The following is a 13,778-nucleotide window of genomic DNA, read 5'->3' as shown; positions in this document are numbered from 1 at the left end:
TTCCTCGCCCTTAGATGACACCCTGTTTATGGTTTTATACAAAACTGTATTATGCATAGTTCTATTAGTAGCTAGGGGAAATTAGTAACTGATTTTGGGCTAACATGCGTACTTTCCTATGGGAAGAGGGGAAAGGTGAATAGGGGTACGTTTTTTGAGTTATTTGTCTATACAAAGTGTGTATGTGCTTAGTAATGGGGGGGTTGAGTATTCTGCAAAATCCATTCCAAATTGGGCTTCTGTAGCCACTGAGCTTACTTCAAGCATCCAAGTTGCTGGGTTATACTTCTCTTTGATTTTTAGGATTCCAGAAATTGCCTATAAAACATAACAGATTTTTTGCAAAAGTTAGCTACAGATATGTTAAGCAACCTGAGCTTCACACAACCTGAGCTTACTTTAGGCAGATTTTTTTAAGATTCCAAAAATTATCTTTTGTGATAGATAATGCTTACTTCAGTTAGCTTACTTCAAGTATTGCTGGTCTCCAGTTAGCTTACTTCAAGTGTTGCTGGACTTCACACAACCTGAGCTTACTTCAGGCAGATTTTTTTAAAAATATTCTTTTGTGATAGACAATGCCTCAACTTTTAGTCCAGTAAAATAATGAGCATGTAAGGCCCAAATTTATTTAGGCTTCTGTGACCCACATGTTATAATTCGAACAAAATTGTTACTATAAGAGTGCATATAAAAATATATATTTATTTGTCTTATCATGCTTTTGTTAATTTAATTCATGATTTTTTTTTTGTCAACTTACTGTGTTTTGATTTAAAGTTTTCAGTTACAAAACATAACATGATGGTTATTTCTAAATTACAGTTTGCAGGTTGTGTGAAGAACCAGTACTATACGCAGACATAATATGATGAAGTGAGAATTGAATAGAGTGAATTTGTGTACTCGTTCTTGGAGTGAATTGCAGGTTGTGTGAATGAACCAGTACATGTTTTTAGTTTTTTATGGCTTATTTTGACCATATTTAGGGAGATTTGTTTTGTATAAACATATGCTGAAATCAAGGCTTATGAAGTTACCTTTTGTGATGCTCAAAATTACTGAAGTCTAAAAATAATGAAGTAAAAAGAGAAAAAATACTTCACTTTATTCATAAAATCCGAAGTAAAATCTACTTATAACTTCGAAGCAATACAATTTGTTGCTGTAAAATAGTATCAACTACTTCGGTTATTACCAAAAATTCCGAAGTAGTATCTATCTATTACTTCGATCCAGAACGGAGCTAAATGTAATTTAATCGATAATTACTTCAGGAATTAACGATATATGTCGAAGTAAAAGTAATCCATTACTTCATTTTTAACCGAAGTTAAAGTAGGTATATTACTTCACAACAAATATTAAACGATGAAGTTGAAAAGGATTAATTACTTCGGTGTTTTTAAAAATCGACGAAGTTAAATGCACTTTTTACTTCGTAATATGTCCGTTTTTCTGATGCGACTTCGTTTTTCTGATGTACTTTTTAAAAACCCAATACGACTTTATTTTTCTGGGCCTATGACTTCGGAGTTTATCCGAAGTAAAATGAATCTTTTTACTTCACGCGTGTCTACTTCGGTAAAAATAGGTCTTTTACTTCAGGTAATCAACGAAGTAAAAAGTCATTTTTCACATAGTGATTATTTATGCATCTAGTACAGTCACATCTCATGTAGTCCATATGCCCTACTGCCATATTTTAACCTACATCTTCTTGACCCTTAGGATAGACACTACCAGAGGGATAGTCATCTCTCTTACCCTATATGACGAGTTTGGGCAGTGCAACCTTAAATTAGCCCGTGTTCATGTCACCGATGAGGGGATTCTAACCTGGAGGGGTCGACCACAGCTAATCGCTGCCTCGATTGATCCAGAGGCTGAGGATGCACCGCCCGACATTGTCCCGGGCGAGGGAGAGGAGTGGCCCAACTTCTTAATTGAGTTTTTCGGAGATCCATTACCTTCCACCTCCGCCGGGCCTTCCACTTCAGCTGGACCTTCGACTTCGGCACCACTTTTTGTCGAGGACAGACTCATTCGTCTCGAGGTTCGGTCCATTCAGATGCGACGGGCTGTTCTAGATAGTCATCGCTTCCTCCGATCCCTACAATCCGAGATAGCTGTCGGATTCGCTTCTCTCCGGGGTGAGATTCGTCGCCAGGGACAGCCTGCACCCGAGCAACCCCTTGCACCGCCTCCAGCTGACGACCCTCCAGCTGATGACCCTACTCTTTGACGCTCTCATCTCATGCATTGGATTTTGGACACAAACACTTTCATTTCCTCGTCTAGTTGTACTTATGCTTAGAAGAATTCAGTTACTCTGTTTATTTCTACTTACCAGTCTTTTTATGTTCTTCTATTTTGCTTAATATGTGTTGGGTAGAATAGATCTTGTTTTTCAAACAAATTTCCTACATCTAATTTTAAATCCTTTTATCTACAAAATTGCTTAATTTTAAATTATCTTTTAAAATTCTAGGAAAAATAATGTTTTCAGAATCTCAATCTTATTAGTCTTTCAAAATTTGGACTTAGCCTAGTATATTCCTCTTAGATATCATGCTCCCCTAGCTCCAGCCAGAGCATCTCACAAACACACTAGGCATAACTTGTTTATGTTTGAAAGAAACTTAGACTGGCGTGAGATGCATAGGGTACAGCCTGGACTCCAGAATGCTTATCTCTGTGCATCATAGTGAGTCTGGGTGTTAAAAACTAACGTTACATTAATCAATTTAAATGATCCATCCCTAGTCAAAACTAACTGGATTACGAACTTAACTTGACTAACCAAGTGAAAACTGTTGCCCTCAAGGTATTCAGCCAGTAGCTAAAGGTTAGACAGTTGGTGGAGGATATTAAAATTTCAAATTAACTCAGCTTGCACTTTAAGACTCTGATACTCTGCTAAAGGAAATTGATTAATTTACAATCTATTTAACTCAACTCATGCTTGGACATTAGGGTTTTAAGCTTACTGCTCCTCCCTTGCTTCTAAGGATTTTCAAATTATTAAAAATGTCTTTTTGACTTCTATAACCTTCCTCAAAATTAACTTTTTTAATTTATTTCAAAAATTAAGATCTCAAGTTAACCCAACATTCAAAATTAACTTCAAAATTAACTTTTTCAACAAAGCCTTTCAAAATCTCTCTTTTTCAAAACTTAGCCTACTATTTTCGAAACTTGCCTTTCGAAAATCGCTTGTTTCAATTTTTCAAAATTAAACCCAACTTTGCACAAATTCTGGATAAGTAAAAAGAGCTCTTCAACACTAAAGTAATTTTCAAGTAAAACCTATATGAAATGTCATTTTAAAGTACAACTTTTTGGTTGAAAACGTAATTTATTAGTTTTAAAAACTTAGACCTTTCATCTTGTCTCTTTCCTCCAACAAAGTTTTTTTTGATAAATGGCAAAGGGGGAGAGTAAGATAAATTCAAAATTAAGTGATAAGAAAAATAGAGCTCTCATTAAGGGGGAGCCTTACACACTATGTTTTAGCTTAAATCATGCATGCACTGTCTATAGCATGCTTATCTTAATTTTGTGCATCTTGTTTTACTTAACTTTGAATTTTTGTTGCCATAATAAAAAAGGGGGAGATTGTTGGTGCGGGAAGCATCCGACAATCAAACCTAAGTTTTGATAATGACAAAGGGATTCAAAGTTAAGATTCCTTGTTATCTAATGTGTTTAAATGAGATTGCAGGAAAGTCCTAACTGTGGTTAGCCAGGTGAAAAACCCTAGGGGGTGGTAACCCTAGGTGGTAGAAAACCCTAAGGGGCGGTAGCCTTAGGTCCTAGGGGGTGGTAACCCTAGGTGAAGGAAAACCCTAGGGCGCGATAACCCTAGGTCCTAGGGGGTGATAACCCTAGGTGGAGAAAAACCCTAGGGGGTGGTAACCCTAGGCAGAAAGTCCAGTCTGTCTGGAGGACCGGACTGACACCAGGTAATCTCTCCTGAGGGGAGTAGGTGAGGACGCGTTCCCCGCAGAGGGAACAGTAGGCGTCGGGTTGACCTAGGGTTTTCGGTTGGAAATCTGAAATCATACCCAGATAGTCCGATGACTGTCATACATTTAATTTATCATGTTTACATCTGTTCTAACTTTGTCTTGCAGGGTACGATGTTATTTTGGGACTAACATATCTTGCAGGTACAAAAGGAACAAGTTTAGCCTCGGATGAACAGTGTCCGAGGCGTCTCCATGGAGCTTGGAGGCACCTCGGGTGGAAGTCGAAGCCAGCTATCAAGAGGAGCTGGAGGCACCTTCATGGGGACAGAAGGAGCCTTGGACCACGGCGTGGAGGTGCCTTGGAGTGGCTTGAAGCCGCCTTCAAGTGGATGAGGTGCGACCAGTTCGATGCTGATCCATGCGGCTGACTTGGGAGGATTGGAGGCGCCTTGGATGGTAATGGAGGCTCCTCCAGCACTGTATAAAAGAGGAGTTCGAGCAGCTCCATCAAAAATCAACAAAACAAGCGATCCTTCTTCCGTATGCTGCTCAAGAGTGTTAGTTAGAACCCTAGAGCCAATCATTTGATAATTGTTGTATGGACTCGTTGTATCATATTCTTGTATATAAATAAAGACATTTGTTTTTTTTTTTGTTATTATACTTACTTGTATTAGTGTCAAATAACTAAGTATAATAGCGTCCTTGAGTAGAAGGTTCTTACCTATATCAATCGATTGGTTGAATCGATAGTGAGATGATATAGGGAACATTACTCTTAATCATTCCTAGTCGAGTATTAACATTCAGGGACAATATTAATGCAACGAGACTAGCATGTAGGTCAACTCGATGACTTGATCTCACAAGTCATGGATATGGAGATATCAAGTTGACACATGGGTATGCATTGGAGAATGTATACTGAATGACCCACCCTGAGAAAGTATCATGGATCGTTATATGAGTGTCATATACTTTCTCATGTGGCTATTAGTATGACTATTAGTCCTTGGACTTGAAGTCACCATGGTTCCCTACATAAGGAGTTACGTACTTTGGCTTCGTCAAACGTCACCCGTAACTGGGTGGACTATAAAGGTGATTACTGGGTATGTAACAAATTATGCGGAGGGATGTGAGTGATGTAGATGGGATCTATCCCTCCTATATGACGGGAGTGACATCGATATTCTTGATAGAGTGAGACAACGAAGTGCATGGCCATGCCCAAATGAGTCAATATGAGATATTGAGTTCATTTAATTGAGTGAGTCTACTTAGAGTTCAAGATTTAGATTGATTAGAGGATGACACGGTCTATGCCTCACATTGATCAATCTAGATATCTAGGATAGAAGGACAATGTCATATATTGTGAGGAATCACAATTAGTAGTCACAAGGTGATGTTGGATCTCAACATTCTTATAACTTGGATAGTAATGATGTGTTGCTAGATACCGCTCATTACTTATACTTCTAAATTGGTTTAGGAGCATTGCCAACGTTATAAGAACCTATAGGGTCACACACAAAGGGCAATTAGATGGAGATTATGTTCATTTGATGAACCTAAAGGATTAGGTTCATGTGATGAACCTAATTGGATTAAGGGTAATCCAAATTGAGCTAATTGAGTTGGACTCAATTTGGTTCATGTGTTAAGTGAGTCTAATTTGGACTTAGACTCATTTAATTAATTTAATTCAATGAATAGAGATTTATTAAATTAAAATTGACTTGAACCAATGGTTAGATTAGATCAACGAAGGGAGAGAAGTAGTCAAGTTTGACTTGACTTGAGAGGAAGATGAAGGGTCAAGTTTGACTTGACCATTTGTCACCTCATTGGTGAGTTGGCATTAAGTGGACTAATGATGATATGCCACATCATCAAGACCACTTCATGGTGTGTCACCTCATGAGGGAGATCAAGAGTTTTTGACTCTTGAAATTCCATGGAGTATATAACTCCTCACTTGAAGGTGGCCGACCACTTTTGGTGGAGTTACAAGTGAGAATTGATTCTCATTCATTCATTCTTCTTCCTCAAGCTCTCAACCTCTCTCCCTCTCCTCATCTTTGCCGAGACCATCAAGGGTGCTAGCACATCCTAGTGGTTTCTCTCCATCTCTTGCTTGTGTGGATACACATAGAGGAGTATCTACCTTGATACTCTTGAGATCCGGCGAACTTTGGACGAGCGGGATTAAGTGAAGGGCTTCGCATCAAGGGTAAAGATCTTATCTTGTAGATCTAGGCTTAGAAACTCGTACGTGAATGTTTTTTGAAATTTTATTTTTCGCACGGATCCGGTGGCTGGGGTTTCAGGGTTTCTGCAACGCAAAAAGCGGTTTTTGCGGCCCAAAAAACCCAACAGTGGTATCAGAGCCACGTGCGAAGCGCGTACGAGTTTTAATTTGTATTTTTATGAAAATTACAGATCTGTAACTTTCTGTAAAATTATGATTTTTATAGTTTTTATGGGTATTTTTCTCGTAGAAGCGAAGCACAAGTGTTTAGACACTTGTAGGCTTCAACTACCGAGAAGATCTTTTCGAAACGGCAAGGTTTCGCCCCAAATCTTTTTGGGACAGTGGGCTAAGGTGCTGTAGGATCGCTAAGGAACACTCACGATGGTTATATCGCAGGTAGGGGTGCTTCGCCTAACCCCGCAAGGGGATTCGTTCCGCGATTGCGCCCGAAAAACGCTAAACGGGACCGCCGAGAATTTTTATTCATAAAAATTATAAAAATTGTAATAAAAATATATAAATTTATAGAAATTGCATAATTTATAATTATGTATTATTTTGTGATGGTCATGACCCAAAAGACCCAATTAAATTGGAAATTGTGTTGTAATTCATAATACGACCTGCGTGTCGTCGTGTGATTGTGTGTGTTGTATATTTGATACGCGACCTGCGCGTCGTGCCTTTCTATTTATTTATTCTTGTTGTAAATTAGTTTAGACTCGAATGTAACTCGAGTTTCACCATTGTAATGTACAAAAATGGAGCGGTGGAAGGTCCACTCGAGACGGAGTTACGAGGAGGGCGCGAGCAACACAAGGTGGTCAAAAGGAAGGAGCTTGAGAAGCTGTTGACCTTAGGTTGACCATCTGATCTTCTCATTGGCTTGAGAAGATTGTAGTAGGGTCATGACTAATCACAAAATATTTAATTAATTACTTGTGTGTGTATATGTGATGCAGGCTAGAATAAGTAATTAATTAGCGCCTTAACGATTCGATTCGATGAATCGAGTACATGATGCGCCCTAACGATTAGATTATATCTAAATCGAGTATATGATACACCTCGTCGATTAGATTAGATGTTAATCATGACAACTCGTAATGCCTACCATGTCATGATACCTATCATTACCTCGATCACATGTAGTTGTTGAATCTGCCAAAGCAGAGCAACACATATTATCTTGGTAGGGTACGGAGGGACAATCTTGGTCCCGCCTATCAACTCATGGGTGAGTAAAACTCAATTAGATTGAGTATAACTAGTTAAATCAAGTTTAACTGTAGGCATTTATCCAATAGTTGGAAGATAGGATAAAATCACGTTTATATTAACTCTTGGGTGTATTAGCCAAAGCTAACTCGAGTTTTAATATAAATGCAGATCTTGATCCTATAAACAAGAGTTGCATAGAGATGTAATTGGTAAATTAGTTACCTACCGATCATACTAAGTCTTGGGCGATTTAGCCAAAGCTAACTCAAGGCGTAGTATGATGTGGATCTTGTCTCACATGAATTATATTCAGTGAGAGCATCATTTAATTAAAGGCCTAATTAAGTGATTACTAGAATATGATGTTTATTTATTTTCTGCATTTTTCTATTGTAGATTACCATGACGTCAAACACGAACACCTTCTCTCTGCGTTCTGTCCTTGACAAGGACAAGCTCAACGGAGCAAATTTCCTGGACTGGTACAGAAATCTGAGAATAGTTCTCACCCAAGAACGTAAACTGTACGTTCTGGAGCAGCCCATTCTGGAGGCTCCTCCTGCCAATTCCCCACGAGTTGACAAAGATGCTTATAAGAAGCATCAAGATGACGCATTAGATGTGTCATGTCTTATGCTTGCAACCATGAACTCTGAGCTTCAGAAGCAACATGAGTTAATGGGTGCTTATGATATGGTTGAACATCTTCATCAACTATATCAAGGACAAGCACGGCATGAGAGATTTGAGATCTCAAGGGCACTATTTTAGTGCAAGATGTCAGATGGGGCTCCCGTAGGTCCATATGTACTCAAGATGATTGGGTACATAGAGAATCTACAGAGGTTGGGATTCCCACTTGGCCAAGAGCTTGCCACTGACCTGATCTTGCAGTCTTTGCCAGAGAGCTACAGTCAGTTTGTCATGAACTACAACATGAACGAAATTGACAAGCCACTGCCCGAACTGCTTAGTATGTTACGAACTGCTGAGCTCAACCTTAAGAAGGTTAAGCCCAACTCTATTCTGATGGTTCAGAAACACAAGGGCAAGGGCAAGGGCAAGGGCAAGCCTAAAGGCAAGGGAAAGTCCCAAGCCAAGGGCAAAGGCAAAGCACTGAAGCCTAAAGGAGGAGTCGCCATGGATGCTACCTGCTTCCACTGCGGTCAGACCGGGCACTGGAAGAGGAACTGCAAAGTCTACCTGGAAGATCTTAAGAAGAAGAGAAGTGAGACTTCCACTTCAGGTATATATGTTATAGAAGTCAATCTATCTATTTCTTCATCATGGGTATTAGATACCGGATGTGCTTCTCACATTTATACTAATGTGCAGACGCTGAGAAATAGCAGGGCATTGACGAAAGGCGAGGTGGACCTATGCGTAGGCAATGGAGCACGGGTTGCTGCTGTTGCTGTAGGGACTTATTTTCTATCTCTGTCCTCTGGGCTTTATTAGAGTTGGATGATTGTTGTTATGTGTCTTCTTTAACTAAGAACATTATATCAGTTTCTTGTTTGGACAAGAAAGGGTTTTCATTTATAATAAAGAACAAATATTGTTCAGTTTATTTAAATGATATGTTCTATTGTAGTGCACCTCTGATGAACGGACTCTATATTCTAGACCTTGAGAGCCCTATCTATAACATAAGTATCAAGAGGTTCAAGTCAAATGACATGAACCAAACCTATCTCTGGCATTGTCGCTTAGGTCATATAAATGACAAGCGCTTATCCCAGCTCCATAAAGATGGTTTGCTAGAGTCATTTGATTTTGAATCATATGAGACATGCAAGTCATGCCTACTAGGCAAGATGACCAAGACTCTCTTTAGTGGACACAGTGAGAGAGTGATTGACTTGTTAGGTCTTATACATAGTGATGTATGTGGCCCTTTCAATGTCACTGTTAGAGGTGGTTATAGGTATTTCATTACATTTACTGCTGACTTCAGTAGATATGGCTATGTGTATTTGATGACACATAAGTCCGAATCCTTTGAAAAGTTCAAAGAATTCAAGAATGAAGTACAAAACCAGCTTGGCAAGAGTATTAAGATACTTCGATCAGATCGAGGTGGTGAATACCTTAGCCATGAGTTTCGTGACTATCTAGCTGAGTGTGAGATTCTATCTCAACTCACTCCTCCTGAAACACCATAGTGGAATGGTGTATCCAAAAGGAGGAATCGTACCTTATTAGATATGGTACGATCTATAATGAGTCACACAGATCTTCCTATGTATTTTTGGGGCTATGCTCTAGGCACAGCAGCCTTCATATTCAACCGAGTTCCATCTAAGGTTGTAATAAGGACACCATATAGGATATGGACTGGGGGAGATGCCCAGGTGTCTTTTATGAGGATTTGGGGTTGTAAGTCTTACGTTAGACGTCAAGTCTCAGACAAATTGGGACCCAAATCCGACAAGTGCTATTTTATCGGATATCCCAAGGAAACTAAGGGATATTACTTCTACATTCCTAGTCAACACAAGGTAGTTGTGGCTAAGACTGGGGTATTTCTAGAAAGGGATTTTGTTTCTAGAAAGACTAGTGGGAGTACGTTTGATCTTGAAGAAATTCAAGATGCGAACAATAGCACTGAAGCCTCGATGGAAGTTGAACTGGAACCACAAAGTGTTGTGGATGATGTTTTTCCACAAGGAGTTGAGGAACAACAACCAGTTCAAGTAGACACACCTCTTCGCAGGTCTGATAGGGTACGTCGTCAGCCTGAGAGATATTCATTTCTCTTGTCTGACCATGATGACGTTGTGCTCATAGAGGATGAGCCCACCTCCTATCAAGAAGTTGTGATGAGACCAGATTCTGAGAAATGGCTACAGGCCATGAGATCCGAGATGGAATCCATGTACACTAACCAAGTATGGACTTTAGTTGATCCACCTGAAGGGATCAAACCCATCGGGTGTAAGTGGGTCTTTAAGAGAAAGACTGACATGGATGGACTTATCTATAAGAGTCGCTTGGTAGCTAAAGGTTTCAAGCAAATTCATGATATTGACTATGATGAAACCTTTTCTCCAGTAGCGATGTTTAAGTCCATTCGGATCATGTTTGCTATTGCAGCATACCATAACTATGAGATATGGCAGATGGATGTCAAAATCGCGTTTCTGAATGGAAACTTGCTCGAGGATGTGTACATGACACAACCTGAGGGTTTTGTAGATCCACAGCATACTAGCAGAGTATGCAAGCTGCATAGGTCCATTTATGGACTAAAGCAAGCTTCTCGGAGCTGGAATATTTGATTCGATGATGCAATCAAACAGTTTGGTTTCATCAAGAATGAAAATAAACCTTGTGTCTACAAGAAGGTTGAAGGGGGCATAGTTGTCTTTCTCATATTGTATGTGGATGATATACTGCTCATTGGGAAATACATCCCTTTGTTTCAGTCTGTCAAGACTTGGCTAGAGACTTGTCTCTCAATGAAGGACTTAGGTGAAGCATCCCGCATTCTAGGCATACAGATCTATAGAGATAGATCTAAGAGGTTGCTTGGCCTAAGTCAGAGTACATATATTGACAAGGTACTCCTACGGTTTGCCATGCAGAACTCCAAGAAGGGATTTCTGCCGATGTTACATGGCGTGAGTCTTTCGAAGACTCAAGGTCCATCTTTTAGAGAGGAGAGAGACCACATGGATCAGATCCCTTATGCCTCAGCTATAGGATCTATCATGTACGCCATGTTATGTACTCGTCCTGATGTCTCGTATGCTTTGAGCATGACGAGCAAATACCAGTCAGATCCAGGTGAAAGTCACTGGATAGCGGTCAAGAATATTCTTAAGTACTTGAGAAGGACTAAAGAATATTTCTTGATATATGGAGGCGATGATGAGCTAGCTGTAAAGGGTTACAGTGATGCCAGCTTCTAGACCGACCAGGATGATTATCGATCGCAGTCAGGGTTCATGTTTTGCATAAATGGTGGTGTTGTGAGCTGGAATAGTTCGAAGCAGGACACAGTAGCTGATTCTACGATAGAGGCAGAGTATATTGCTGCATCAGAAGCAGCAAAGGAGGCAGTTTGGATCTGCAAGTTCATCACTGAACTTGGGGTGGTTCCTAGCATCGCTGACCCTATTGAGCTCTATTATGACAACAATGGAGCAATTGCACAGGCTAAGGAACCTCGCTCACACCAGCGGACTAAACACATACTACGGCGCTTCCATCTCATTCGAGATATTATCGAGAGAGGAGATGTGAAGATTTGCAGAGTACCTACAGAGGCTAACATCGCAGATCCCTTGACCAAGGCTTTGGCACAGAGAAAGCATGATGGTTACACTAGGTCATTGAGGCTTAGTGCTTACACTGATTGGCACTAGTGCTAGTGGGAGATTGTTAGTTAGAGCCCTAGAGCCAATCATTTGATGATTGTTGTATGGACTCGTTGTATCATATTCTTGTATATAAATAAAGGAATTTGTTTTTTTTTGTTATTATACTTACTTGTATTGGTGCCAAATAACTAAGTATAATAGCGTCCTTGAGTAGAAGATTCTTACCTATATCAATCGATTGGTTGAATCAATAGTGAGATGATATAGGGAACATTACTCTTAATCATTCCTAGTAGAGTATTAACATTCAGGGACAATATTAATGCAACGAGACTAGCATGTAGGTCAACTCGATGACTTGATCTCACAAGTCATGGATATGGAGATATCAAGTTGACACATGGGTATGCATTGGAGAATGTATACTGAATGACCCGCCATGAGAAAGTATCATGGATCATTATATGAGTGTCATATACTTTCTCATGTGGCTATTAGTATGACTATTAGTCCTTGGACCTGAAGTCACCATGGTTCCCTACATAAGGAGTTACGTACTTTGGCTTCGTCAAACAAATGGGTGGACTATAAAGGTGATTACTGAGTATGTAACAAATTATGCGGAGGGATGTGAGTGATGTAGATGGGATCTATCCCTCCTATATGACGGGAGTGACATCGATATTCTTGATAGAGTGAGACAACGAAGTGCATGGCCATGCCCAAATGAGTCAATATGAGATATTGAGCTCATTTGATTGAGTGAGTCTACTTGGAGTTCAAGATTTAGATTGATTAGAGGATGACACGGTCTATGCCTCACATTGATCAATCTAGATGTCTAGGATAGAAGGACAATGTCATATATTGTGAGGAGTCACAATTAGTAGTCACAAGGTAATGTTGGATCTCAACATTCTTATAACTTGGGTAGTAATGATGTGTTTCTAGATACCGTTCAGTACTTATGCTTCTAAATTGGTTTAGGAGCATTGCCAACATTATAAGAACCTATAGGGTCACACACAAAGGGCAATTAGATGGAGATTAGGTTCATTTGATGAACCTAAAGGATTAGGTTCATGTGATGAACCTAATTGGATTAAGGGTAATCCAAATTGAGCTAATTGAGTTGGACTCAATTTGGTTCATGTGTTAAGTGAGTCTAATTTGGACTTAGACTCATTTAATTAATTTAATTCAATGAATAGAGATTCACTAAATTAAAATTGACTTGAACCAATGGTTAGATTAGATTAACCAAGGGAGAGAAGTGGTCAAGTTTGACTTAACTTGAGAGGAAGATGATGGGTCAAGTTTGACTTGACCATTTGCCACCTCATTGGTGAGTTGACATTAAGTTGACTAATGATGATATGCCACATCATCAAGACCACTTCATGGTGTGCCACCTCATGAGGGAGATCAAGAGTTTTTGACTCTTGAAATTCCATGGAGTATATAACTCCTCACTTGAAGGTGACCGGCCACTTTTGGTGGAGTTACAAGTGAGAATTGATTCTCATTCATTCCTTCTTCTTCCTCAAGCTCTCAACCTCTCTCTCTCTCTCTCCTCATCTTTACCGAGACCATCAAGGGTGCTAGCACATCCTAGTGGTTTCTCTCCATCTCTTGCTTGTGTGAATACACATAGAGGAGAATCTACCTTGATACTCTTGAGATCCGGCGAACTTTGGATGAGCGGGATTAAGCGAAGGGCTTCGCATCAAGGGTAAAGATCTTATCTTGTAGATCTAGGCTTAGAAACTCGTACGTGAATGTTTTTTGAAATTTTATTCTTCGCACGGATCCGGTGGCTGGGGTTTCGGGGTTTCCGCAACGCAAAAAGCGGTTTTTGCGTCCTGAAAAACCCAACAAAGAGACGTTCCAGAACTGCTGCAGCAACATCCCGATGACCTGAAGCTTCTTATTTAACATTTCTTGTTGTCGGTATAATTATTACTGCTTTTAATTGTACTTAGATTGTAATAGTTTTGCGAGATA

Source organism: Zingiber officinale, chromosome 1B, assembly GCF_018446385.1.
Source record: "Zingiber officinale cultivar Zhangliang chromosome 1B, Zo_v1.1, whole genome shotgun sequence".
Lineage (NCBI taxonomy): Eukaryota > Viridiplantae > Streptophyta > Magnoliopsida > Zingiberales > Zingiberaceae > Zingiber > Zingiber officinale.
The sequence above is the reverse complement of the archived record's forward strand: the minus strand, read 5'-3'. Positions refer to the sequence as shown.